Genomic DNA, 25,808 nt, shown 5'->3' on the forward strand with positions numbered 1-25,808 from the left:
CTGTTGATCCAGTAACATCATCTTTACTAAATTATCCTATTGAAACAGGAAGCCCTTAACTGAGGAAACACAGTATTAATTTAGAATGGGGGAAAACAGAAAATACATGAAATGCTCTCTCTCTTTCTTTCTTTTAAAGATTCTAAAATCTAGAGAATGGGATGAAAAGACCCCACTGTGTGACCGCCTCCCCCCCCCGCCCCTCCTAGGGTCTGACTCAAGATTAGGAGCTAGTGTTTCTCAGAGGTTCCCTGATGAATCATGAAAAGAAAGTAAAAGAGAGAGACTGCAGAGAATCTTCTCCAGGACTGGGGGGAGCAGGGGCAGGGTCAACGGCCCTTGCTGGGATGTGAGCTTTCTACAAAGTGCTAAAATGATGAAGCTTATTCTCAGGGATGGCTACTGTGCATCAGGTACCTCCCACGAGCCTGGCCCTGGGTTCTGCTCCTATGATTCCCCTTATGCAGATGAGGAAACCGAGATGTGGGAAGTGCCCATCACAGGCCATAGAGCTATTTGCCCAGAGGAGGGATTCAGTCTTTTCCATCCAATTCCACAGTTTGGTTCTTAATCACAGAACCCTGCTTCTGCCCCCTTTTATGTTTGTTTTTTCTCCCCAGGTTGAGGTCCCAGGTGGTGGTCCCAGTGGTAAAGAACCTGCCTACCAACACAAGAGATGAAAGAGATGTGGGTTGGATTCCTGGGTCGGGAAGATCCCCTGGAGGAAGGCATGGCAACCTACTCCAGTATTCTTACCTGGAGAATCCCAGGAGCCCGGTGGGCTACAGTCCATGGGGTTGGAAAGAGTCAGACACGACTGGAGCAACTTAGCATGCACGCACGTACATGGGACAGGGCAGATGACTTCATTGGCAAAGTTTTAATAAAGCTCTCCCTGAGGACTCAATGGTCTGGGGTAGGAGACAGGATGGACTGCACAAGAGGCTTAAATTCCCTGCAGCCAGATATTCTGACGCCCTCAGCCTCAGCAGTGAGGGGTAGAAGGAACATCTCACCCCTCGTTACTGCATGCCAGCTGACTGTGCTTTCAGAGGATAGACGTAGCAACAATTCCAGGGTCCTGTGTTCTTCTAGACCCTGGCTGCTCCTCATCTTGAAGCAGAACACATCCCCTGCCTTGAACCTGGGTCGCCTGAACGGCCTCCTGGCAGGTGGTGAAAGTGACCCCGCTGGCCTTCCACGGCTGGACCAGGGACGCTGATGCAACTCTCCTGAGCCCCTACCCCACCTGCAAATGCACCCCTGGAGCTCCCCCACCAGAGGTCACTCGGGGAGGCTGAGAGTGGGCGTCTGGCCAAAGCCCCAGCTGAGGGTGGGTCACCGGTCAGCACCGAGCTCAACGCACGAGAAAGCAAAGCCTTCGGCTCCTCCGGCCCAGCTCTCAAGTTCTCCCAGCTGCCCAGTCACCATGGAGCAAAGACAAAGCCCTGTTCACCGTGTCCCGCCCATGCTCCTGACCCACAGAATCTGTGAGCCTAGCGAGTGGCTGTTTAACACACACTAACTTTAGCGGCAATTTGCGGTGCAACCATAGTAGCTAGAGTAGGCACTTAAACCAAAAAAAAAAAAATGTCCCGCCTGGCCTGTTTTGAAAGTTGCATATGCATTGTTCTGGGTTTCGTGTTTTGATTCTTGTGCAAAGGGAAGTTGAGGTCCGTTCAGAGGGCAGCAGAGGGCCCAGGTGAGGGATCACATCTGGGTCCCCACCTGGGACCCTGGCGTAGACACAGCCCCTCTGCCGAGAGCTCTCGGGCGGCTCAGCTGGGAGGCAGCTGTTGCCTCCAAGAACCCGGTCGCTGATGATTACACAGCGCAGCCCCTGGCTGCAGTGGGGATGGCTGAGGACGGCTCCATAAATCCCCACCTCCATCCCATGTCACACCCCCAAAACGATGCTCAACCTGGATGGTCCTCAACGAGAGGCTCTGCTGGATCTGGATGCTCCGGGCTCAGCTGAGAAAAATGAAAAAATGCCAGTGACAGTCCGAGGCTACTCCGCCAGCTCTCAGTCTGGGCTCCCCTGCAGTGGCATCTAAGAAGGAGATGCAGGAGGACCCAGGACTCTGTTGGTGGTTAAGAGTCTGCACTTCCCATGTGAGGGACTCAAGTATGGTCCCTCATTGGAGAACTATAATCTGACAGGCTGCATAAGGCAGCAAAAATGAAAAAGAAGGAGCCCTGGATGGCCATCTCTGAATTCTCTTGGGTCCACCCCAAGCAGCTCAGCTTGGTGAGAACCACTTATTTATGCTTTCTGGTTAAGATTTCATTTGAAGAGAAGATCTTCCTACCAGATACATCTATATATTGATCTTCTTCAAATTCAGGGCAGCGACTGTCTCCACAGTGCTGAGCACAGGCAGGCCCCTAAGTCTGGGGAGCAGGTACCCCACCACGTGCTTTGTGACGACGCCACTTCCCGCCACATCAGGAGACTCAAAGCTGCTAGGTCCCAGCCTGGATGCTCCGGGCTCGGCTGAGAAAAACGAAAAATGCCACTGACAGTCACAGGCTACCTCCACCAGCTCTTGGTCTGGGCTTCTCTGCAGTGGCATCTAAGGAGGAAATGTCTGGTGGCAGACATTCAGACAGTCCTGAAACCCAGTTACTCCAGATGGACCCAGTCCAGATCGGATGAAAAGCCAGCCTCCGGACACAGAAGCAAGCTGGGGTCATGATCAGCGGGGCCAATTGCAGTGACCCCCATCATGTGACGCCGCCAAGATTTTAGGGCTGTTTGTCATGCAGCAACCGCTAACTGACGCATGTGTTTTCAGAACTTCCCTGGTTTCCCATTCGGGTGACCCCAGTTTTTACAGTGGAAAGAAGAATAAAGTTATTTATTCAGTGATTATTTATTGAGTCCTAACGATGTTCCCAGCCCTGCTTAGGAACACAAGGCTACACTGGTTTCCATTTTGCCAAGGACGATCCTAAGGAAACCTTGACGCAGGAGAGAGTGAGTTACGCCATTCAATGCTTTGGCCAGATCCTGGTGAAGTAAATATTTGGAGAAGCTGTGTGGTCCGGCCCCAGCAGCAGGCCTGGCATCCAGCCCTGGGCGCCTGCCAGAAGTAAGTGCCTGCTGGATTTGACACTGTGGGTGTGGGCTGCCTTGATTAAAAACCCAGGCAGCATGATGCCAACTCAGTACCGGCCTGGGGGAAAAAGAAATTAGTCTGGGATAAAAAATGACAAAGCAAGTACACAAGAGCCACTGAGGGATTGTAAGCATGTATCACTGATGGAAAACCACAGCGATTAGGGTATATTATTGTCATATGGTGCCCAGAGAGAGGAGAAGGAAACCTGAGTGTAAGCCAGAGGCTGGTCTTCAGTCGGAACAAGTGCGCCTGAAAGGAGCTGGAATCACAGCCAGCAAACCCCGTGGGTCACTCACTCACTTAACAAACACAAGTCCTGATGGGCCAGTTAACCTCGCTAGGCCTCAGCCTCCTCATCTTTAAGATGGGGTAAGAAGAAAACCTACCACAAAGAGTTGATGTGAAGATTAAGTGAGACAATTCGAGCAAAACACTTAGAATGGCTGGTAGTGCTCTAGTAAACATTTGACCAAGTATTAAAAGTCCCTGCGGATGTATTCTGAGAAGAGTAACACGGGATGATGTTTGAGAAGCTCTGAGCAGACGGCAATCGTTAACCGGTGGCTCATCTAAGCACGCGAGTTGTCAGCAGGCAATAAGTGCACCGTGAGGACAGTTTAGACCCGGGCCCTGCCTCAAAGGACAAGGGGCTTCAGACCCAGACACGGGGACATTAAAAGAAAAAGGGGACGAGGACTTCCCTGGTGGCCCAGTGGTTAAGACTCCGCGCAGGGGGGCCCGGGTTTGATCCCTGGTCGGGGAACTAGATCCCACATGCTGTAACTAAAGAGCCCACATGCCCAAATGAAGATTCAAGATCCCGCATGCTGCAGCTAAGCCCCAGCACAGCTCAAATAAATACTTAAAAAAAAAAAAAAAGAAAAGAAAACCGGGACGAACGCCATCAGGGAGGTACCATCTGTGAGGAAGGCTGCTGGAGGGCAGGAAGGCAGGCACGTCCTCTGTAAAGAGCAGGTGTGGTTCAGGGTGGGCTCAGGGGCTGCAGGATTCGAACACGTGGAGAAGCGAAGAAGGCTTCCAGCGGAGGCGGTCGGGCGGCGGGGGGAACCTGGTGGGAAGGTGAGGCTGGAGAAGCATGGGGCAGATATTTGGGGGCGGGTGAGCTGTCCACTGTTAGCAAACCCTCCCTGTGTGATGGAAACTAAACTGGCGCAGGAAAGGGGGCAACAGGTCCTGGAGAGAAAGAAGACGGTAGGGGCGAGTAGGGGTGGGCAGTGGGGAGCCAGTGAAGATCACTGAGCAGGAAGAGCCACAAGTGGAACTTCAGGCTTAGAAAACACAGGCGGTGGAGATGGCTCAGAGAGGGGGAGCCTGTGTCCGGCAGGGTTGGATAAGGAGCAGAATCCAGCCGGAGGAATACAGAGGCGGCGGGGAGGAAGGGACGCGGGTGACAGGTGGCACAGATGTCCGGGGGGGCCTTGGGGTGACGTGGGGAGCCCCTCCTGCATCACAGCTCTCGGGGGCAGACAGGAAACTCCCCCGCGAGCTCAAATGGGAGATGGCTGCCTCGGATTCCTCAGACTGCTGACCACAGGCTCCAAACCGGCTGGCAGAGCTGTCTGTCTAGACCTTTGCACAAACAGAGCCCTGGATGAAAGATAAAACGCGCCAGGCCCCCTGCCTCCAGAGGGCCGTCAGCGTCCCCTCTGCTGCTCTTTGGTCGGGTTTTGGAAAATGACTCCCCAGAGGGGACAAGACAACGGGCAGGAGTATATGCCTGGCCCCTGACCGCTTCCGTCTCCAGCCGCCACACCCTTGGTTCAAAGGCACAGTTAACAGTGACCCGCACCCCCGGCTTCGGCAACATCACTCCCCCAAGCCAGCCTCTCTCCCATGCCTCACTCTCCCCGACTTTCTCACTTTCAAATCACCCGTGTGCCAGGTGAAAACAAAGACTTTCCTCCAGAAAGTTCCCCACCCCCTCGGCCTCTGCTTACGAAACAACCCCGGTTAGGCTGGAGCGCAGCCCGTCCCCACGTTTCCCCTTCCCGGGCCCGCAGGCTCCCTGCAGGCCTCCTGGCTGCTGGAAGCTGCCTGCTGGTGAGACACAGAGGTTTTCCGTCCTGCCTCCGCCCTGGTCTCGATGCCTTTGGAGGAAGCCGGGAGGACAGAGACAGGAGCAAACAGTTCCTGCTAAACAAAGCCTCCTCTTGGGCACCTGCTAAGAGACCCGCTCAGAGAAATGCTGCAGGGACATACTGTCCCCACGGCTGCCCTGGGGCCGGGCACTCAGCAGAGCCTCAGCAAGGTGAGGCAAGTCAACTTAGATCTAGCCACGGAGTCAAGGGCTTCCTCCTGCATCCTGTGTCTGAACTGAGTTTCACAACTTTATCCTGTTCTAAGGTGTGTGCAGAAGTCAGACACGGGCAAAGCCCAAAGGGCTGCAGCCACAGGAAGAGCAAAAAGAAGAACCCGAGCTCGGCTACCAGTGCGCCCAAGTCTCGGCGGAGCATTACAAGCTGCTGGATCAACTCTTTCCAGGCTATCAAAAGCCGCCAAAGAATAAGGGCACAGGACTTCCCTCGCGTATGGTGGATGAGAATCTGCCTGCTAGTGCAGGGGACATGGGTTTGATCCCTGGCCCGGGAAGATTCCACATGCTGCAGGGCAACTGAGCCCACACACCCAATCACTAAAGCCCCAGCGCCTGAAGGCCTGAATGCCACCCTAATGAGCCCGCAAGCGGCAACCACTGAAGCCTGGGCACCTAGAACCTGCGCTCAGCCACAAGAGACGCCCATTAACAGAGGAAGAAAACCTGAATATTCTTATCAACTGGCGCAGAAAAAGCATTCGACAAAATTCAATATCCGTTCATTATAAAAACTTTCAGGATAGCAGGGAACTTCCTTGACCAGATAAAGGCCACCTACAAAATAATCTGGTGAAGGACAGAGAGGCCTGGTGTGTTGCAGTCCATGGGGTCACAAAGAGTAGGACGCGACTGAGCAACTGAACGACAAGACCAAAATAATCAGTGTACTTGGTGGTGAGAGAATGCAAGCTTCCCTCTAAGATAGCCAACAAAGACGTCCTTTTTCACCATTCATATTCCATGTTCTTCTGCGGGCTGCAATAAGGAAAAGAAATAAAAGGCATATAGACTGAAAAGGAAAAAATGAAACTTTATTTGGGACTCTGTGCTTCCACTGCAGGCGGCACAGCTTTGATCCCTGGCCAGGGAACTAAGATCCCACATGTCACATGGCCAAATAAATAAATAAATTGTAAAAAAAAAAAAAAAAAAAACCAAACAGCTTTATTTGTTGACAACAAGATTACTTATAAGTCCCAATAGAATCTACAGAAAAAGATCCTAAAACAAATAAGCTTAGCAATGTCAGAGGTTGCAAGATCAGTACCAAAATCAACTGTAGATCTATATATTAGCAATGAACAACTGAAATTAAATGTTGAAATAAACAGGACAATTTATAGTGGCAGCAACAAGGGAAATATTTATTAGATATAAATCTAACTTTATAGTATGCTAAAAACTACAAAATACTGATGAAAGAAATCAAAGAACACCTAAATAAAAGGAGAGATTTTGATGGCTCAGGAGATGCAATATAGTTAACATGCCATCCCCCAAACTGATTTATAGATTCAATACAATCCCAATCAAAGCCTGGCAGGCTTTTTGGGTGGCTAAGTGCCAAAGAACTGATGCTTTTGAACTATGGTGTTAGAGAAGACTCTTGAGAGTCCCTTGGTCTGCATGGAGATCAAACCAGTCAATCCTAAAGGAAATCAGTCCTGAATATTCACTGAAAGGACTGATGCTGAAGCTACACTACTTTGGCCACCTGATATGAAGAAGAGCCAACTCATTGGGAAAGACCCTGATGTTGGGAAAGATTGAGGGCAGGAGGAGAAGGGGGCGACAGATGATAGATGGTTGGATGGCATCACCAACTCAAAGGACATGAGTTTGAGCAAATTCCGGAAGATAGTGAAGGACAGGCAGTCCATGGGGTCACAAAGAGTTGGACACGACTGAGCAACAGAACAACAAATAGAGCTTCCATACTGCACCACTACCCAAAAGCCCAGTTTGGGAGCTGATCAAGAATATTTTCCGACTCTACGCCTTTGCACAGGCTGTTGCCTCCTTCGGAACTCTCTTCCCAGGCTCAGATCTCAGCCTCAGGTTCCCTTCCCAGGCAGGTATGAGTGCAGGCTGGGAGGACTCCGGTTAGCTGAGATCACGGCCTTCTCCGCCTCCTCCCGCAGAAGGCTCATCACCCTCACACTATCCACACGTCACTGATTCAGAGATGCTCCGTCTCTCACATTTTCAGTTCCCTCCAGCCAGAGATGGGCCTACACCTTCTGCTGGCCAGGCTGGAGAGCAGTCGTGAAGCAGTTACCATTGCCTGCCATGTGCCGGCTCAAAACTTGGGAACGGCGTCACAGCACACGTAAGAAAACCCCCGAGGCCAGAGCAGAGCACTCTCTGAAACCCTGGGACCAGAGGTTGCGGGGTGGAGACGGCAACATGGTGAACCGGGCACGTGTGGCATCGTTCCCAGAACCAGGAGTCAAAAGCCAGCTGGCTTATGAGCCCAGCACCGATGGCTATCGGTTCTTCCATGGACTCTTCTAAGGAACGCTGCACTGCTCACACTCTTGATGACACAGAGGACCAGAGTATGCGAAAATACTTAAAAAAGGATTCTTAAAAAACAAACAAACAAAAAAAAACGACTCCTTAGGGACTTCCCTGGTGGTCTGGTCCAGTGGCTAAGATTCTGTGCTCCCGATGCAGGGAGCCTGAATTTGATCCCTGGTCGGTGAACGAGATCCCACATACTGCCTCAAAGAATGAAGAGCCTGAGTGTTGCAACTAAGTCCTGGAGCAGTAAAATCAATAAATAAAATATATTAAAAAAAAAAAAAAGATTCTTAAAAAAAAAAAGCTAACAGAGAAGGGCCATTTTAGGAATATCTTCACCGATTTATTTTCCTTCATCAATTTTCCTTTTTAGGTAATCACAAGAGTATATAAAAGGGCTTCCCTGGTGGCTCAGCTGGTAAAGAATCCGCCTGCAATGTGGGAGACCTGGGTTTGATCCCTGGGTTGGGAAGATCCCCTGGAGAAGGGAAAGGCTACCCAGTCCAGTATTCTGGCCTAGAGAATTCCATGGACTGTATAGGGCACGGGGTCGCAAAGAGTCGGACACGACTGAGTGACTTTCAAGAGTATATAAAATCTCCATTTAGTTCAGTCTAAAAGAATTCTTTCAGTGAGCATAAATTTTCTAGATGATATGAGATTTGTGTCCTCACACAGTTAACACCAGCTTCCTTTTCCAGCAGCGCCTAAAACAATGGGGCCTTGGGGGTGAGGATGTATAACACCTCTACATCTTCTGCCCAAGGGGAAAGGTACGATCGGCCTTGTTCACTGCTGTACCCCCGAACAGCTGGGACAGAGGAGACACCAAATAAACATCTGATGCAGTGACCCGAAGCTGAGCCTCTGCCAGGGGAAGCGCCACGATCAGGACCACACAGAGGCTCATCACTCAAGCCAGAAATCGAAGTCTGAGAGTGAGCGGCCCGCGTCAGGCACACTATGCCCTCAGTCTTTAATCCACTGTGGCGATGCTACTGTTCAGAGTTTGCTGGTGACGCTTTAAATCAGGAGCCAGTCCTGACAGCTGGACAGACCGGCAGATGCTTCTCTAACCCCATGGCTCATCTTTGTTTGCCCTGGCATCGGAACCCCCCGTTTTGAGTGTGTGAGTCAGTGCAAAGCTGTCAGCCCAACTCAATAAAAAAGAAAGGTTCTCCCACACTGGCCACCAGCACAGAACTGCGTCTCCACCGGAAACTCCACGCCGGGCATTCAGCCTCTCCCCGCTGGCTCCCCCTTCTGCCTCCTGGCCTGCAGGCCTGAGGCCAGTGACTTGGGCCCTCCCATAGCCAGGTCACCCCTCTCCCCTCGTTATCACCATTCATGATCATGATTAATAACTAGCTTTGGGTCTTCAGAAGAAGATCCACATCTCTCAAGCACTTTACCCAGGCTGACTTTTCTGAAACGAGTGCTATTCACAGAGGCTTTGGTAAAGAAAATCTTCTTTCATTCATGCAAGGAAAAAAAAAAGATTCTGAATGGACACAGAGAACAGACTTGTGGATGCCAAGGGGGGAGGGGTGGGGGAGAGATGGAGTGGGAGGTTGGGGTTAGCAGATGTAAGCTTCTCTATATAGGAAGGATAAACAACAAGGTCCTACTGCATAGCACAGGAAATTATATGCAATATCCTATAAGAACTATAGTGGAAAAAATTTTTTTGTGTGACTGCACCCCATAGCACATGGGATCTTAGTTCCCCAACCAGGGATAGAACCCAGGCCCCCTGCATTGGAAGTGCAGGGTCTTAATCATTGGACCTCTGGGGAAGTCCCAAGGAAAAGAGGATTTTTTAAAAAAGAATGTATTTGTGTGTATAACTGAATCACTCTGCTGTACCGCAGTAATGAATACAACATTGTAAATCAACTATTGTAGCTGTTGCATAGTCACTCAGTGATGTCCAACTCTTTCGCGACCCCAGAGACTGTAGCCCATCAGGCTCCTCTATCCATGGGATTTCCCAGGCCAAGAATACTGGAGAGGGTTGCCATTTCCTTTCCCAGGGAATCTTCCCAATCCAGGGATCGAACCCACGTCTCCTCCATTGACAAGTGGAGTCTTTACCACTGAGTTACCCGGGAAGCCCCAAATCAACTATACTTTCATTAAAAAAAAAAATTTTTTTTTAAGTTAAGACAAACAACAACAGCAACCAAGATTTTGAGTGTTTTCTAAATTCCAGGCATCCCCTGGTGACCCAGACAGGGTGGTCACTGCCCCCTTGCGGTTCAGTCACGTCCTGGTGGAAAAGCCCACCACCACCAAGTGAGGAAGAAGAAAGAAAGGGGATTTCAGGTGAAGAAGTGCTGGGAAGAAAGCAGAACTGGGCGACAGGACAGAGTGCCGGGGGCAGCAGTTGGGTGGAATCGGCGCGCGGGGCTGGCTGGGGGGACCACCTTAGGTGGGGGTTTTGGGAAATTCTTCCCAGGCTGGGAGGGGTAGGGTTAGGGAGGGAAAGCAGGCTATTTACAGACTCCTGGATTGTTTCAATTCTTTATCTTTAAATATGCAAAATAGGGCTTGGAGTCCCCTGCATTCAAAAAGTAGAGGATCCTGCTCCTGGCAGAGCCTCAGAGAGGAAGTAACCAACAGCCCTTCTTGCTCACTCCGTTGGTGACAATGAGCTGCCTCTGCACAGCCATCAACCAGAAACGAGCCTGCAGCCCGGCAGAAGCAGCCTGGTTTTTGGAGAACTGCTAAGTACCTGTGCCGGACTCCATATCTGACGGTGTAAGTACTATGGACTCGGGTGCTTGGCCAAAAATATGAAAAATAATAGTACCTAGAGGATAGGGCCGTTGTTGAGGATTAAGTGAGGTAATTCAGGCAAGTTCACAGAACAGGATGTGGTGGGTGATAATCCTTCAAGCAACTTTAGCCACTCTTCTAAGAATGTCACCTTTAAGTCCCCCAACCAGGGATCGAACCTGTGCCCTCTGCATTGGAAGCACAGAGTCTTAACCACTGGACCACCAGGGAAGTCCCCCAAGGATGTTATCTTTGAGCTAAGCTGTTGTGTTTTATTAATTATTATTAATAGGACATGCAATCAAGTCCAACTTGAACTATTAGCTCTGGATAGCAAGTCTGCGAAAGGGACTTTTGTGACAACAGAAGTAGTAAAATAGAGATAAGGTCACCACGATCCAAACACATGTTCTTCCCTTTCTTTCTCTCCTGCCTCCGTGGTGGCTACGGAACGCCAAGAGTCAGAGGCTCCCGCCACACTGACTTTAACATCCAATGATGGGCTGCTCTGTCCTGGACTCCTCACATGTGTCAAAGTCAGGAAAAATCAGACAGACCATTCCAGACTGAAGAGACTGCAGAGACACAATCATTGAAGGCAACGCTAGACCAGAGAAAGGACGTTAGTGGGTCAACTGGTGAAACCCGAACTGATGTCACAGATCTCTTGAGAGCGAACCGTAGAGCAGTTTGTAAGAGAAGGGCCTTCTTGGGAAATGTGCGCTCAAGCCCTGGGGACAAATAGCACTGTGTCTCCCGACCAGTCGTTCCGTCTTTCGCTCTCTCCGCAGGCCTCCCTGCTCCCTGAGACACAGCAATGCTGAAATTAGGCCACTAATAACCCTGCCATGGCCTCCAATTGTTCAAGTGAAAGGAGGAGTCGCACGTCTCTCACTTTAAATCAAAAGCTAGAAATGATTAAGCTTAGTGAGGAATGTGTGTTGAAAGCCCAGGCAGACTGAAAGTTCAGCCTCTTGCGCCAAAGTTAGCCAAGTTGTGAATGCAAAGGGAACATCCTTGAAGGAAATGAAAAGTGCTGCTCCAGCAAAAAAACATAATGATAAGAAAGCAAAACAGCCTTATTGCTGATGTGGAGAAAGTTTCAGTGGCCTGGGTAGCAGACCAAACCAGCCACAGCGTTCCCTTAAGCCAATACCTAATCCAGAGTCAGGCCCCTAACTCTCCTCAATTCCAGGAAGGCTGAGAGAGGTGAGGAAGCTGCAGAAGAAAATCTGAAGTTGGCAGAGGTTGGTTCATGAAATGGAAGGAAAGAAGCCGTCTCCTTAACATCAAAGTGCAAGGTGAAGCAGCAAGTGCAGATGCTGAGCTGCAGCCAGTTCTCCAGAAGAACTAGATAAGATAATTCACGAAGGTTAACCACACTATAAAATAAATTCTCAGTTTAGACAAATACCCTTCTACTGGAAGAAGACAGCAGGCTTCCCAGGTGGCTCAGTGGTAAAGGATCCACCTGCCAATGCAGGACATGTAGGTTTGATCCTGGGTTGGAATGAATCCCTGGAGAAGAAAATGGCAACCCACTCCAGTATTCTTGCCTGGAGAATATCAAAGACAGAGGGGCCTGGCAATCCATGGGGTAGCAAAGGTCAGACAGGACTGAGCACGCATGCAGGGAAGAAGATGCTCTACAGGACTTTCATAGCTGGAGACAAAGTCAATGCTTGACTCCAAAGGACAGGCTCATCTTCTTGTTTTGGGCTATTGCAACATTAAATGCTCATTTACCATTCCGAAAATCCTGCTGCCCTTAAGAATTACGCTAAATCTACCCTGCCTATGCTCTCAAAATGGAACAACAAGGCCTGGATGACAGCACATCTGTTTACAACATTGTTTATTAAATATTTTAAGACCTACTGCTCTGAAAAAGGATTGCTTTCAAAATCTGACCACTCATTGACAAGGCATCTGGTCATCCAAGATCTCTGAGATGTACAAAGTCAATGTTGTTTTCATGCCGGCTAACACAGCATTCATTCTGCAGCTCACGGGTCATTTCAACTTTCAAGTCTTATTATTTATTTATTTATTTTTAATGTAAATAGGCATTTTGCCAAGAAATGTTTTTATTTTTATTTATTTATTTATTTTCATTTATTTTTATTAGTTGGAGGCTAATTACTTTACAATATTATAGTGGGTTTTGTCATACATTGACATGAATCAGCCATGGAGTTACATGTATTCCCCATCCCTATCCCCCCTCCCACGTCCCTCTCCACCCGATTCCTCTGGGTCTTCCCAGTGCACCAGGCCCAAGCACTCGCCTCATGCATCCAACCTGGGCTGGTGATCTGTTTCACTATAGATAATATACATGTTTCGATGCTGTTCTCTCGAAACATCCCACCCTCGCCTTCTCCCACAGAGTCCAAAAGTCTGTTCTGTACATCTGTGTCTCTTTTTCTGTTTTGCATATAGGGTTATTATTACCATCTTTCTAAATTCCATATATAAGTGTTAGTATGCTATAAGTCTTATTATTTAAAAAATACATTTTGTAAGGCTACATAGCTGGGCTTCCCAGGTGGCGCTAGAGGTAAAGAATCTGCCTGCCAATGCAGGAGACATAAGAGACATGGGTTTGATCCTTGGGTCAGGAAGATCCCCTGGAGGAGGGCATGGCAACCACTCCAGTGTTCTTGCCTACAGAATCCCACAGACAGAGGAGCCTGGCAGGCTAGGTCCACAGGGTCACAAATAGTTGGACATGACTGAAGTGACTTATCACACAACACAACATTCATTCTGCAGCCCATGGATCAAGGAGTCGTTTCAACTTCCAAGTATTACTATTTAATAAATACATTTTGTAATGCTATACAGTTGCCATAGACAGGGGTTCCTCTTATGGATCTGGGCAAAGTTAACTGAAAACCTCTGGGAAGGATCCACCATTGTCACTGCCATGAAGAAAATTCATGATTCACAGGAAGAGGTCAAGATATCAACATTAACAGGAATTTGAAAGAAGTTGAATCCAACCCCCATAGATGACTTCAAGGGGTTTCAAGACTTCAGTAGGGGAAGTAACTGCAGATATGGTGGAAACAGCAAGAGAACTAGAATTAGAAGTAGACCCTGAAGATGAGGATGAATTGCTGCCTCTCCTGATAAAGCTTGAGTGGATGAGAAGTCACTTCTTACGGAAGAGCCAAGGAAGTGGTGTCTTGAGACAGAGTTGTGAAGTTTATTGGTGAAAATGTTGCGAAGTTTGCTGAAATAACAACAAAGGACTTAGAATATTACATAAACTAAGGTGATAAAGCAGTGGCACGGTTTGAAAGGACTGACTCCAGTTTTGAAAGAAGTTCTCCACTATTTGGTCAAGTGCTGCCAAATAGCACTGTAGGCTGCAGAGAAGTCGTTCATGCAAGGAAGTGTCAATCTATGCGGCAATCTCCGCTGTTGTCCTATTTTAAGAAATTGCCATAGTTGCCCTGACCTTCAGCAATAACCACCTTGATCGGTCAGCAGTCATCAAATATCAAGGCCAGATCCTCCAGTAACAAAAAGACAATGACACATGAAGGCTCAGATGATGGTTAGCATTTTTTTTTTAGCAATAGAGTATATTTTTCACTTAAGGTATGTACATTTTTTAGACATAATGCTATTGCAGAGGTAATAGACCACAATACAGTACAAACATAATTTTTATATAACACTGGGAAACCAAAAAATTCATGTCTCACTTTACTGTGATACTCACTTTACTGCGGTGGTCTGGAACCAAATGTACACAACAAACTGTGATGGTAGACGTTCCGTCCGCAAGGAGACGCCCATCAGCTTTAGGGGATGCATGTCACACTGCAGGGTGTTTTTTTCAGGCACACCCAGAGGCGTGTGGGATCTTAACTCCCCAGTCAGGGATCAAACTCATGCCCCACTGCATTGGGAGGCAGAGTCTTAACCACTGGACCACCAGGGACGTCCCTACACTGCAGTTTTGCTTTGATTTACAATGTTGTGTTAATTTCTCTCGTATACACTGCAGCTTGTCCTCTGCCCAAAGTGGCAGTCAGTCAACACTGCTCCATAATGATGACACTTGAGGACCCTTGTAAAACCAATGGCACATTGTCAACACAAGGTCAGTGGTGCTTCTTCTTACCTTCCCCATGTGAGACTCACAACAAACACGATATATCAATAAGGCCCCCATCTCTGAAATCATTAGGTCCCTCCAAGGAGTTAAAATAGATATGGTCAAGTTATTTATACCACCATGATACTGCTCACAATTCTTTCCTGAAAGGTTACAGAAATAACTTTGGTTCCTATTGATTTTATTTTTTCATTCAGTAAATATTGATTTCTTTTCATCTCCCCTCGTTTCAAATGAGAGTTGAAAACAAAAATAACAAAACTGTTTAAATGAACAGCAAAAAGTAACATCCGAATTCGGTGCAGACTGGCCTTGCAGATCCAGGGTGTGCCCCAGGGAAAAATACTGATAAACCAGTTCTGCAGGTGGAGGGAGGCTTCGGTCAGGTTTGCGTGTCCCCAGAGCACACCACCTTAGGGCCTTGTCAGGGATCAACCAGAGGCAAAGCCGTTCATTCCAAAGGCTCCCGAGAAACACAGGCAGGCGCTGCTCCACTGAAAGTGAGTGAAAAGTGAAAGTGAAAGTCACTCAGTCATGTCCAACTCTTTTCGACCCCTCATGGACTATACAGTCCATGGAATTCTCCAGGCCAGAATACTGGACTGGGTAGCCTTTCCCTTCTCCAGGGAATCTTCCCAACCCAGGGATATAACTCAGGTCTCCCTCATTGCAGGCGGATTCTTTACCAGCTGAGCCACCGGGGAAGCCCAAGAATACTGGAGTGGGTAGCCTATCCCTTCTCCAGCAGATCTCCTGACTCAGGAATCGAACCGGGGTCTCCTACGTTGCAGGCGGATTCTTCACCAACTGAGCTCTCAGGGACACCCCGGCTCCACTGAGCTCCCCTTTACCAGGTCAGTGTCCACATCCCAGCTACCGCAGAGGGCGCAGCTCACTCCGCCCACCTGCAACCTTCTAAAGATTTTCCTTGCACAGTGGGAGCTGTCTGGCTCAGAGGCCCCCCATCCTGAGTTTATCGACTCCCCTTCTCTGGTCTGCAGCCAATGAACAGAACCAAAGCCCAGCTCCACTGCCCCAAATGGGAGCATCTCTCTGGGACCCCTCACTCTCCAGAGCTCCCGCCAAGATCAGGCTGAGGCTAGACTTCTCAAACCCATGGTCTAGTCCTCCCCTGCCCTGGACTGCAGCCCTCACTCAGGCAATTTTTGCAGGAGTTATTACTCAGCCATAATAAGGAGCAGGACTGTGCCATATGCTGACACATGGACGAATCTAGAGACGGTCAAACAGAGTGAAGTCAGTCAGAAAGAGAAAAACAAATATTGCTATTAACCCACATATGTAGAATCTAGGGGGGAAAAAAAGGCAGAGGTGATCTTATTTGCAAAGCAGAAACGGAGACACAGACACAGAGAACGAAAGCATGGACACCAAGGCGGGACGGGAGAGTGGGATGGACTGGGAGACTGGGATCCACAATCCATGTACACAACAGAGAACTACTGAGGACCTCCTGCAAGGCACAGGGGATCTACTCAGAGCTCTGTGGGGACCTAGATGGGGAGGGAGGAAAAACAGAGGGGTGCGTGTACACACACAGCCGAGTCACTCTGCTATACGGCAGAAGCTAGCATGACACTGTAAAGCAGCTATACTCCAATAAAAATACATATTATTAAATAAGTAAAAGAATCCCCATCTCGAGCTCTATTTTTAAGAAGCTTGACTTCAACACTCCCTGTGATGGATTCTGGGAAATTCTAACTATGCTGATCACACAGGTCTTCTTGTTCTCCAGGCTTTTCTGGTCCCTAACATCTTAAGTCAAGTACGAGTCTAGAGAGCTTGAACTCTGAACCCTGAACCCCAAGTAGAGCCTCCCAATGACAGTGGATGTGGAAAACCTCTGACACCCCCTGGGAGGAGATCACAGGAGATGTTTGAGAATCTGAGTTACAGAACAGACGAAAAAATGGCCAAGGGCAGGCAACAGCTGGCGGGCCTAGGAATTCCACCTTCAGGGATTTCTCCTTCTTATAAGCTTGTACACACAGAGAACTATGATATGTAAAATGGTATCTACGACAGCACTTCGACATAACAAAAGATGAGAAATAACCCAAGTGCCCATCAACAGGGGATTGGTTAAAAAACAATATGGTCAATCCATTCTCTGGGACACAACGCAGCTCTTAAGGAACATGAGGAGAATGAGAACACTCTGAATGCATACGGAATGATCCCCAAGGCGGAAAGCCAATGGAGAGATTAATATTTTACCTCTCTGTGTGTAGAACACACTGAAACATAAACTATGAATAACTCCTGATGATATATTAGAAAACAGTTATCAGTGGGAGCCTCCAGGAAGGAAATGTGGAAACTGGAAGAGTTTATGCACTTTTAAAATCTTGATGGTGTGAATGTTATCTACTCAAAAATAGGAAATACACTTTTAACAGTTGTAAAACCACAGTTACTGTGAGGATCAGCATTTTCATTTTTTAGAATGGCTCTAGGAAGGGACCCTGGAGGACAGTGGGACTGCTGGGCAGTGGAGGCCTGTCTTATGGCCATTCTTCTGCACAGAAGGTATTTAAACTCCCCGCACAGTCTCCTCATCTGTATGTAAAGTGGAAATACTGTTCTAAGCATTAAGAAATAGCAAAGGAGATGTGATGTCATTCCCATGGTTATGTCACATGCTGGGGAGAAGGGATGCCGCAGAGGTGAGTAATTAAAGCTCCAAATCAGTTGACTCTGAGCTGATGAAAAGAATGTTCTCTTCAAGTGAAAATCCCTCAGTTGAGTCTGACTCTTTGTGACCACATGGACTGTAGTCTGCCAGCCTCCATCCATGGGATTTTCCAGGCAAGAGTACCGGAGTTGGTTGCCATTTCCTTCTCCAGGGGATCTTCCCGACCCAGGGATTCAACTGGGGTCTACCGGCATTATAGGCAAACGCTTTACCATATGAGCCACCAGGGAAGATCTGAACCTGGGTCCTAACAGTGAGTGAATTCTTGGCTTTTGAAGCATTTAGCACAATGCCCAGAGCAAGGATTCCAACCAACAGGTTGACTGCACAAGACCACAGCCGAGATAAAAACTTATCTAATTGTTATGGTAAAAATGGCCACTGTAAGGACTTCCTTGGTGGTCTGATGGTTAAGAATCCACCTTGCAATGTGCAGAACATGGGTTCGACCCCTGGTCCAGGAACTAAGATCCCATATGCCACAGGGTAAGCTCAAGTGCCACAACAGAGATCCTACAAGCCGTAACCAAGATCCAATGCAGCCAAGTAAAGTAAATATATTTTTTCAATGGCCACTGTACCTCCTACCTCCTGCACGGCTGTTGACGCTCCACTCCCCTTCTTTTCTGGCTGAGGAGCAGCCGTGAAAGCACCAGATCTCATGCAGGAGACACGGGTTTCTGTGGGTGTATGAGATATCTCCTGCTGCCTAACAAATTACCCCAAGTAGGTAGCTTAAACTGATATTCATTTAAAATCTCACAGTTTCCAGCAGTCGGGAGCTCTGCTAGTCTTCTGCTCAGGGTCTCATGAGGCTGCGGTCGAGGTGGGGGCTTGGCTGGGGTTTCCTCTGAGGCTTGGAGTTCTCACCCAAGCTCATGCGCTTTTGCAACTATGGGGTCCTATTTTCTGGCTGATTTCAGCTGAGGGCTGCTCTCAGCTTCTAGACACAACCCATAGCTGCACCCCACGTGGCCTCCGCTGGGCCCAGGAAGGCAGGTTAGTTCTCCGGGGTCAGCAAGAGAATCTCTCCCTTTGGGAAGAACCCAGTGTCTTTCTTAAGGACTGTCATCTGATTAAGCCAGGTTGATGGCTCAGATGGTAAAGAATGAATCCACCTGCAATGCAGGAGACCCGGGTTCAATCACTGAATGGGAAAGATCCCCTGGAGAAGGGAATGGCTACCCATTGCAGTATTCTTGCCTGGAGAATCCCACAGACAGAGGAGCCTGGCGGGCTACAGTCCATGGGGTCAAAAAGAGTCGGACATGACTGAGGGACTTTCATCTGAAGATAACTTCATCTTGATCAACTCAGAATCAACTGACTTGGAGCTTTAATTACATCTGCAGCATCCCTTCCCCCTGGCACATCACATAACCAGGGGAATGACATCACATCTCCTTTGCTATTCCTTAATGCTGAGAATTTCAAATCCTGAAAGATGATGCTGTAAAGGTGCTTCACTCAATATGCCGGCAAATTTGGAAAACTCAGCAGTGGCCACAGGACTGGAAAAGGTCAGTTTTCATTCCAATCCCAAAGAAAGGCAATCCCAAAGAATGCTCAAACTACTGCACAATTGCACTCATCTCACACACTTAGTAATGCTCAAATTCTCCAAGCCAGGCTACAGCAATGTGTAAACCGTGAACTCCAGATGTTCAGTTGTTTTAGAAAGGCAGATGAACAGAGATCAATTGACAATCACTGGATCATCAAAAAGCAAGGGAGTTCCAGAAAAACATCTATTTCTGCTTTATTGACTATGCCAAAGCCTTTGACTGTGTGGATCACAATAAACTGTGGAAAATTCTGAAAGAGATGGGAATACCAGACCACCTGACCGCCTCTTGAGAAACCTGTATGCAGGTCAGGAAGCAACAGTTAGAACTGGACATGGAACAACAGACTGGTTCCAAATAGGAAAAGGAGTACTCAAGGCTGTATATTGTCACCCTGCTTATTTAACTTATATGCAGAGTACATCATGAGAAATGCTGGGCTGGAGGAAGCACAAGCTGGAATCAAGATTGCCGGGAGAAATATCAATAACCTCAGATATGCAGATGACACCACCCTTATGGCAGAAAGTGAAGAAGAACTAAAAAGCCTCTTGATGAAAGTGAAAGGGAGAGTGAAAAAGTTGGCTTAAAGCTCAACATTCAGAAAAGTAAGATCATGGCACTGGTCCCATCACTTCATGGCAAATAGATGGGGAACAGTGGAAACAGTGGCTGACTTTATTTTTGGGGGATTCCAAAATCACTGCAGATGGTGACTGCAGCCATGAAATAAAAAGATGCTTACTCTTCGGAAGAAAATTTATGATCAACCTAGACAGCATATTAAAAAGCAGAGACATTACTTTGCCAACAAAGGTCCATCTAGTCAAGGCTATGGTTTTTCCAGTAGTTTATATGGATGTGAGAGGGGCTGGAATGTGAGAAAGCTGAGCACCGAAAAACTGCAGTTTTGACATGTGGTGTTGGAGAATACTCTTGATAGTCCCCTTGAGAGTCCCTTGGACTGCAAGGAGATCCAACCAGTCCATCCTGAAGGAGATCAGTCCTGGGTGTTCATTGGAAGGACTGATGCTGAAGTTGAAACTCTAATACTTTGGCCACCTCATGCGAAGAGTTGACTCATTGGAAAAGACCCTGATGCTGGGAGAGATTGGGGGCAGGAGGAGAAGGAGACGACAGAGGATGAGATGGCTGGATGGCATCACCAACTTGATGGACATGAGTTAGAGTAAGCTCCGGGAGCTGCTGGTGGACAGGGAGGCCTGTCGTGCTGCGACTCATGGGGTCGCAAAGAGTTGGACACGACTGAGCTGAATTGAACTGAATGGTGAGAAAAAGTCGAAGGTCCGGTCCACACTTCAGAGGATGGAACTGCATAGGGTTGTGACTCATGGGATGAGACATTACTTTGCCAACAAAAGTCCATCTAGTCAAAGCTACGGTTTTTCCAGTGGTCATGTATGGATGTGAGAGATGGACTGTAAAGAAGGCTGAGCGCCGAAGAATTGATGCTTTTGAACTGTGGTATTGGAGAAGACTCTTGAGAGTTCCTTGGACTGCAAGGAGATCAAACCAGTCCATCCTAAAAGAAATCAACCCTGAATGTTAACTGAAGGGACTGATGCTGAAGCTGAAGCTCCAATACTATGACGACCTGATGCAAAGAGCTGACTCACTGGAAAAGACCCTGATGCTGGGAAAGATTGAAGGCAGGAGGAGAAGGGGATGACAAAAGATAAGATGACTGGATGGCATCACTGACTTGAGGGACATGAGTTTGAGTAAGCTCCGGGAGTTGGTGATGGACAGGGAGGCCTGGCATGCTGCAGCCCATGGGATCTACAACATGCCAACAGTCATGACACTTGACAGTCTGACAACAAATCACAGACAACTGAACAACTGAACAACAAGGGACTCACGGGAGGGGTCCCCCTAGGGTGTGTCAGCCACAGAGGGGGAGCCTTGGAGCCTGCCTGCCACACACAGAGGGATAGCACACCATGGAGGGGGGAAGGGTTAGTCTGTGGCCACACTTAGGATCCCATTCTGGCTCCAGAAATAAATAGAATTTTCCAACCTTGTGCAAGTGACAAAATCTCTCAGCCTTCATTCAATGAAAATAAGGGAAAATAATTAACAAATAGTCGTTAAGGATTAGCCAAGGGAAACTGCATGTGAAATTGCCTAACATGACAAAGCAGACACTCGCCCTTTAGTTCTTCTCTTGGGAGGAACTTAGGACATAACACCAGGATGATACTAATGATTTCACTTTTTTTTTTTTTGCCACTCCACGTGACACGCAGAATCTTACTTCTCTGAGCAGGGAGCCAGGGAAGTGCTACTAATGGTTTCCTCTTAAGCCTTCCAGAGGCCCAGAGAGAAATATGTGAAATGCTTTCTAAAATACGACACACTCTGTCTGTCCTATTCCCCAGAGAGGGATTTCCCCACTCAGACTGAGTTCATCTCTGGCAAAAGGTGAAACTGTCACCAGCATCTACTGGCACATCTCAGAGCACCTCCTTTTAACTCTGTGACTGCCTGCCCACCAAAGAGGAGCCAGGTGGGTCCTCTAACCAAATAATGGACTCGTATGTAGTTACCACAGCATCCTTTCCAGCTAAGATTTAATAACATGAGGGGACTTCCTAGGTGGTCTAGTGGTTAAGACTCTGCACTACCAAGGCAGGGCGCCTGGGTTCAATCCGTGGTCTGGGAACTAGCTAGCTCCCACACGCTGCAACTAAAGATCTTGCATGCAGCAAAGAAGATCAAAGAGCCTCTGTGCTACAACCAAGACCCAGTACAGCCAAATAAGTAATTAGAAAAAAAAAGAAAAGGTTTAAAGACACGGGAAACTTTTCATGGCATATTGATAATGAAAAAGAGTGACTCCAAGTTGTCCTTTTATGAATTCAAGATCTAGACTCAAACTGCCCCAAATGCAGCTTCATTATTTATGGCTTTGTGATTTTGGGCAAGTTGCCAAATTTCTCTGTTTCCTCATCTGTAAGATGCAGATAATTATAGGAACTACCTATTCTGAGGACTGAATAAGCCCACACATGTAAAACACCTAGCCTAGTCATTGTCACCTAACAGGAACTCAATGTATGATAAATGCTATTATTATTACTATTATTATTAGCTAAGTATCACTTTCATCATATGAGAGAAAAAGTTTTAAAAAGACTTCCCTTTAAACAATACTAGCATTATTGCCGCCTCCCTAGGGGAATAAAGAAAACCTAAGAGGGGACTTCCCTGGTGGTCTGGTGGATAAGACTCCACGCTCCCAAAGCAGGGGGCCCAGGTTCAATCCCTGGTGGGGGAACTAAGATCCCACATGCTGCAACTCAGCCCAAGCACCCCAACTAGAGAGCCCGCATGCCACAACGAAGACCCAGAGCAGCCAAAAAAAATAATAAATTAATAAAAATTGAAAAGAAAAAAAAAGAAAACCTAAGAGGAAGAAGTGAGTAAAAAGGTATGGAGGTCATGCTCTCTTTAGTATGGAGGTCATTCTCTGCACTCCAGAAGGTCCAAGTCACCCTGTGCCCAAAAGCATTTATTTCATTTCTCCTCTCCCTTTCCTACTCCCTTCTGAATTCCTTTCAGTGTCTCCACCTCTATGAATGAGAGTGATACCCGCATTACTCTGAAGTTTCACAGCAATCTCTTCTGCAGGTAATGTGTGGCAACCACTTTCGAGACAACTTCTCTCTTTCTCTATCAATGAATCTGTCCACCTATCTCTTTAAAGGGAAAAGGCTGCCCCAGGGAAAGGAAGAGCCTTGTCACTGCCAAGTAAAACGCAGACCAGGTCAAAGGCTGGACCAGGACTGCCGCTGGTCCAGAGGATGCGGCTGCGCTGGGAAGAGGGCCCCTTCTCCTTGCGAGCCCTCATCTCTCAGGAAGGCTAGGGGATGGAGGGCCAGCAGCCAGTGCCAGGCCCTGAGCCAGGCCACCAATGCCAGGGGGTTGCTAAGAACCCGGCAGAGGAATGCCCGGGAGTGAGCAGCGGGCAAAGAAACCTCTGAGCCAAACTGGTGACAAAGGAGGACAGCATGAGGCAGGCGGCGGGTCACTGGGAGGCTCCCGGGCGGCAGGCCTGGGCCGGTGCCGCGGGCAGATGGCAGGGTGAGGAAACAGATGGGCGGCCAGGGGCCCCCAGGCAGGAAGCGTCAGCCTGGAGAGCAGGGGATGTGCCTGGGAGGAAGGGAGGAAAGAACTGAAATGAATGCGCTGACCCACATAGGGAGGCCTCGGAATGTTCTGGAGGGTCTCCAGGATCCACGGTGATGCCAGGGACCCTGTGAGACTGTCTGGACTCATGTGAGACCACACACAGCCCCCCAACCCCCACCCTCGTCCCCTAGCCTGATGGACCCCTTCAGCTGCTGTTTTCATCAGGACCCTCTCCTCTGGCCAGTGGCTCCGGATCGGGGTGCAGTTATTTGGGGTGTCCTGCAGGGGAACTCTTGCCAGTAGCTAGGAAATCCACATGGTCTGCAGCCTGAATAAATAAATCCTCACACCCATGAGGTGTCGTCATCCTTCCGATGTACGTGGAGGCTGTTGCCATTGCTTAAACACAACTGCCTTTCAAAGTATTGGATGAAAAGAGGGACTTCTCTGGTGGGTCAGTGCTTAAGACTGAGCCTTCCAGTACTGAGGGGTGCGGGTTTGATCCCTGGTCGGGGAACTAAGATCCCACATACCTCGTGGCCACAAAACCCAAACATAAGAAACAGAAGCAACACTGTAACAAGTTCCACAAAGACTTTAAAAATGGTCCACATCAAAAGTATGTGATAAAAGAGAGAGACTGCAATGGACATTATACAGTTCTTATTTCATTCTGGACACACAGATTTCTCCAAGACCTCTTGCTTTTGAAAAGGACACGTTGACTACTCTGACCAACGGTATCACCCTTGAGTCAAAGAATTAAAAAGGAGATATTTTCACACCAGCAACCAATGACTGATGTTAATGTCAAAGAAATAAATCTTTTCTTATGAAGCTCTTAAAAAAAGAAAATAAAACCCTTAACAAAGTCTTTTAGCCCACCTGTTTCTTTTCTAAACCATCAGACACCGAAAAGAAGACTGTGACTTAAAATATTATTACTACCACATTTGGCTCCTGGAAATTTCTGGATGATACAGAGACAATCATTGATTTCTGGACGTTAACAAGGCTAGAGAGTTGTTTAATGCCAGCATGCTCAGCAGGGCAAGACGCACTCCATCTCTCTCTCTGTGAAAGGTCATGGCCATTTATCCAAAGGAAGGATTAATGGCTTTGCACACCAAAACTTCTCCGCAGGGCGGTTCATCACTGTCTTGTTCATCCACAGGCAGAACTGGAAGCTCCTCGAGCCACAAAAACAGGGGAGGGGGCTGGTCACACAAACCATGATGCACTTATAACTGGCTGCAAAAACACTGTTGAAAACCTCATTGCGTGCAAACCTTAGGTGACATGAAAAAATCACCCATTACCTGTTAAGCAAATAAAAGCACTTTACAAAACTGTAGCGTGTCATCCTACTTTTCTAAAAATAAGACAAAACCAGCAACCGCAAATTGTGTGTCGCCTATGAAATAGTGTAAAATTTTACTTTCAGTAATAAACCCGGGGGGAGAGGGAATGGGAGGGTCTAGTTTTTTCTTGGTTTCCCGAAGTTTCTACAATGAACAAGTATTACTTCTGTTATCGGGAATAAAGCCTGTAAGTTACGTCTTATTATTTTTATTTGTTTGACCATTGATGGACAGCAGTTTCTTGTTGTTGGATTGGGATTGGGTTGGGGTGAAAGACTATTTTTTGGCTAGGTCAGGTCTTAGTTGTGTCATGTGGGATCTGGTTCCCTGACAAGGGATCAAAGCCAGGCCCCCTGCATTAAGAACTTGGAGTCTTAGCCACTGGACCACCAGGGAAGTCCCAAAGGGTCAAAAACTCATGACATGAGGTTCTTTGCTGCTCACAACCCTCCAGCTGCCATGAAACAGGGCATGGGAATGCCAACTGCATTTGGGAACCAAACTGGGGCTCCTCCTTCCACACAGACCTGAGACAGAACATGAAAGGTGAGCCATTCTGGGCTATGCTTGCTCATTCTCCACTAACAGGTCTTTTCATGGCTGTATCAGAGGCTGCGATCCCCCACCGTCTAACTCCATCTGGGATGTGGGCTGTGAATACCCAAGGGAAGTCTGTACTTGCCCCACACTCCTAGAAAGTCTTTAGGAAGCCAGGAAAACTCAGGAACTCTCCCCAGACTCACACACCTACTTAGTCTCCTCCTTCAATAGTATTCCTGATAACACCTCTCTTTAGGATAGTTAAGTAATTGTCATGCCTTCATTATTTTGCTGAAATGAATGAAACACATCCTGGATACGATCCTAATCCCAAAGACAACCAAAAGACAATTTCCATGAAGTTCCAAAATGACCCCAGGGGGCTGTGCAGTCCCAGGTTGAGAACCATCGCTTCAATAGTGAATTGATACTGATATGATTACTTCCAGGATAATCTCAGAACAAGCAGTGTATTCTCAGCACGCTCCGGCAGACCCTGGATGGGCTAGTCCTGGCATATTTCTCCAGACTCACTCACACCATTCCCAGCCCTGTCCCCTTCCCTCCAACCATCATCACTCCTCCTTCCTCCGGTCACTGAGCCCCTGTCTGTGCTCTTCCTTCTTCTGGCAATGCTGTTCCCTTATCCTCCAAATATCCCTTCCACAGAAAAGCCCTTTCTTACCTCCCTGACAGGGTAGACCTCCCAGTTAATTCCCTGCGGCAGGGGTCCCCAACGTCTGGGATCTGATGCCTGATGATCTGAGATGGAGTTGATGTAATAATAATAGAAA

At 47.9% G+C, this 25,808-nt stretch overlaps 1 protein-coding gene and 1 non-coding gene across 4 annotated transcripts in view; both read right to left on the bottom strand.

Moving 5' to 3' along the window:
• The window catches only part of CMTM7 (CKLF like MARVEL transmembrane domain containing 7), a 46,739-nt gene that overhangs the window by 17,886 nt on the left and 3,045 nt on the right, over positions 1 to 25,808 (bottom strand). The window lies entirely within an intron of this gene.
• Positions 10,701 to 10,773, bottom strand: TRNAG-UCC. Its single transcript has one exon. It is a non-coding gene; the product is annotated as a tRNA-Gly (tRNA).

Source organism: Cervus canadensis, chromosome 22 (assembly GCF_019320065.1).
Source record: "Cervus canadensis isolate Bull #8, Minnesota chromosome 22, ASM1932006v1, whole genome shotgun sequence".
Taxonomy (NCBI): Eukaryota; Metazoa; Chordata; class Mammalia; order Artiodactyla; family Cervidae; genus Cervus; species Cervus canadensis.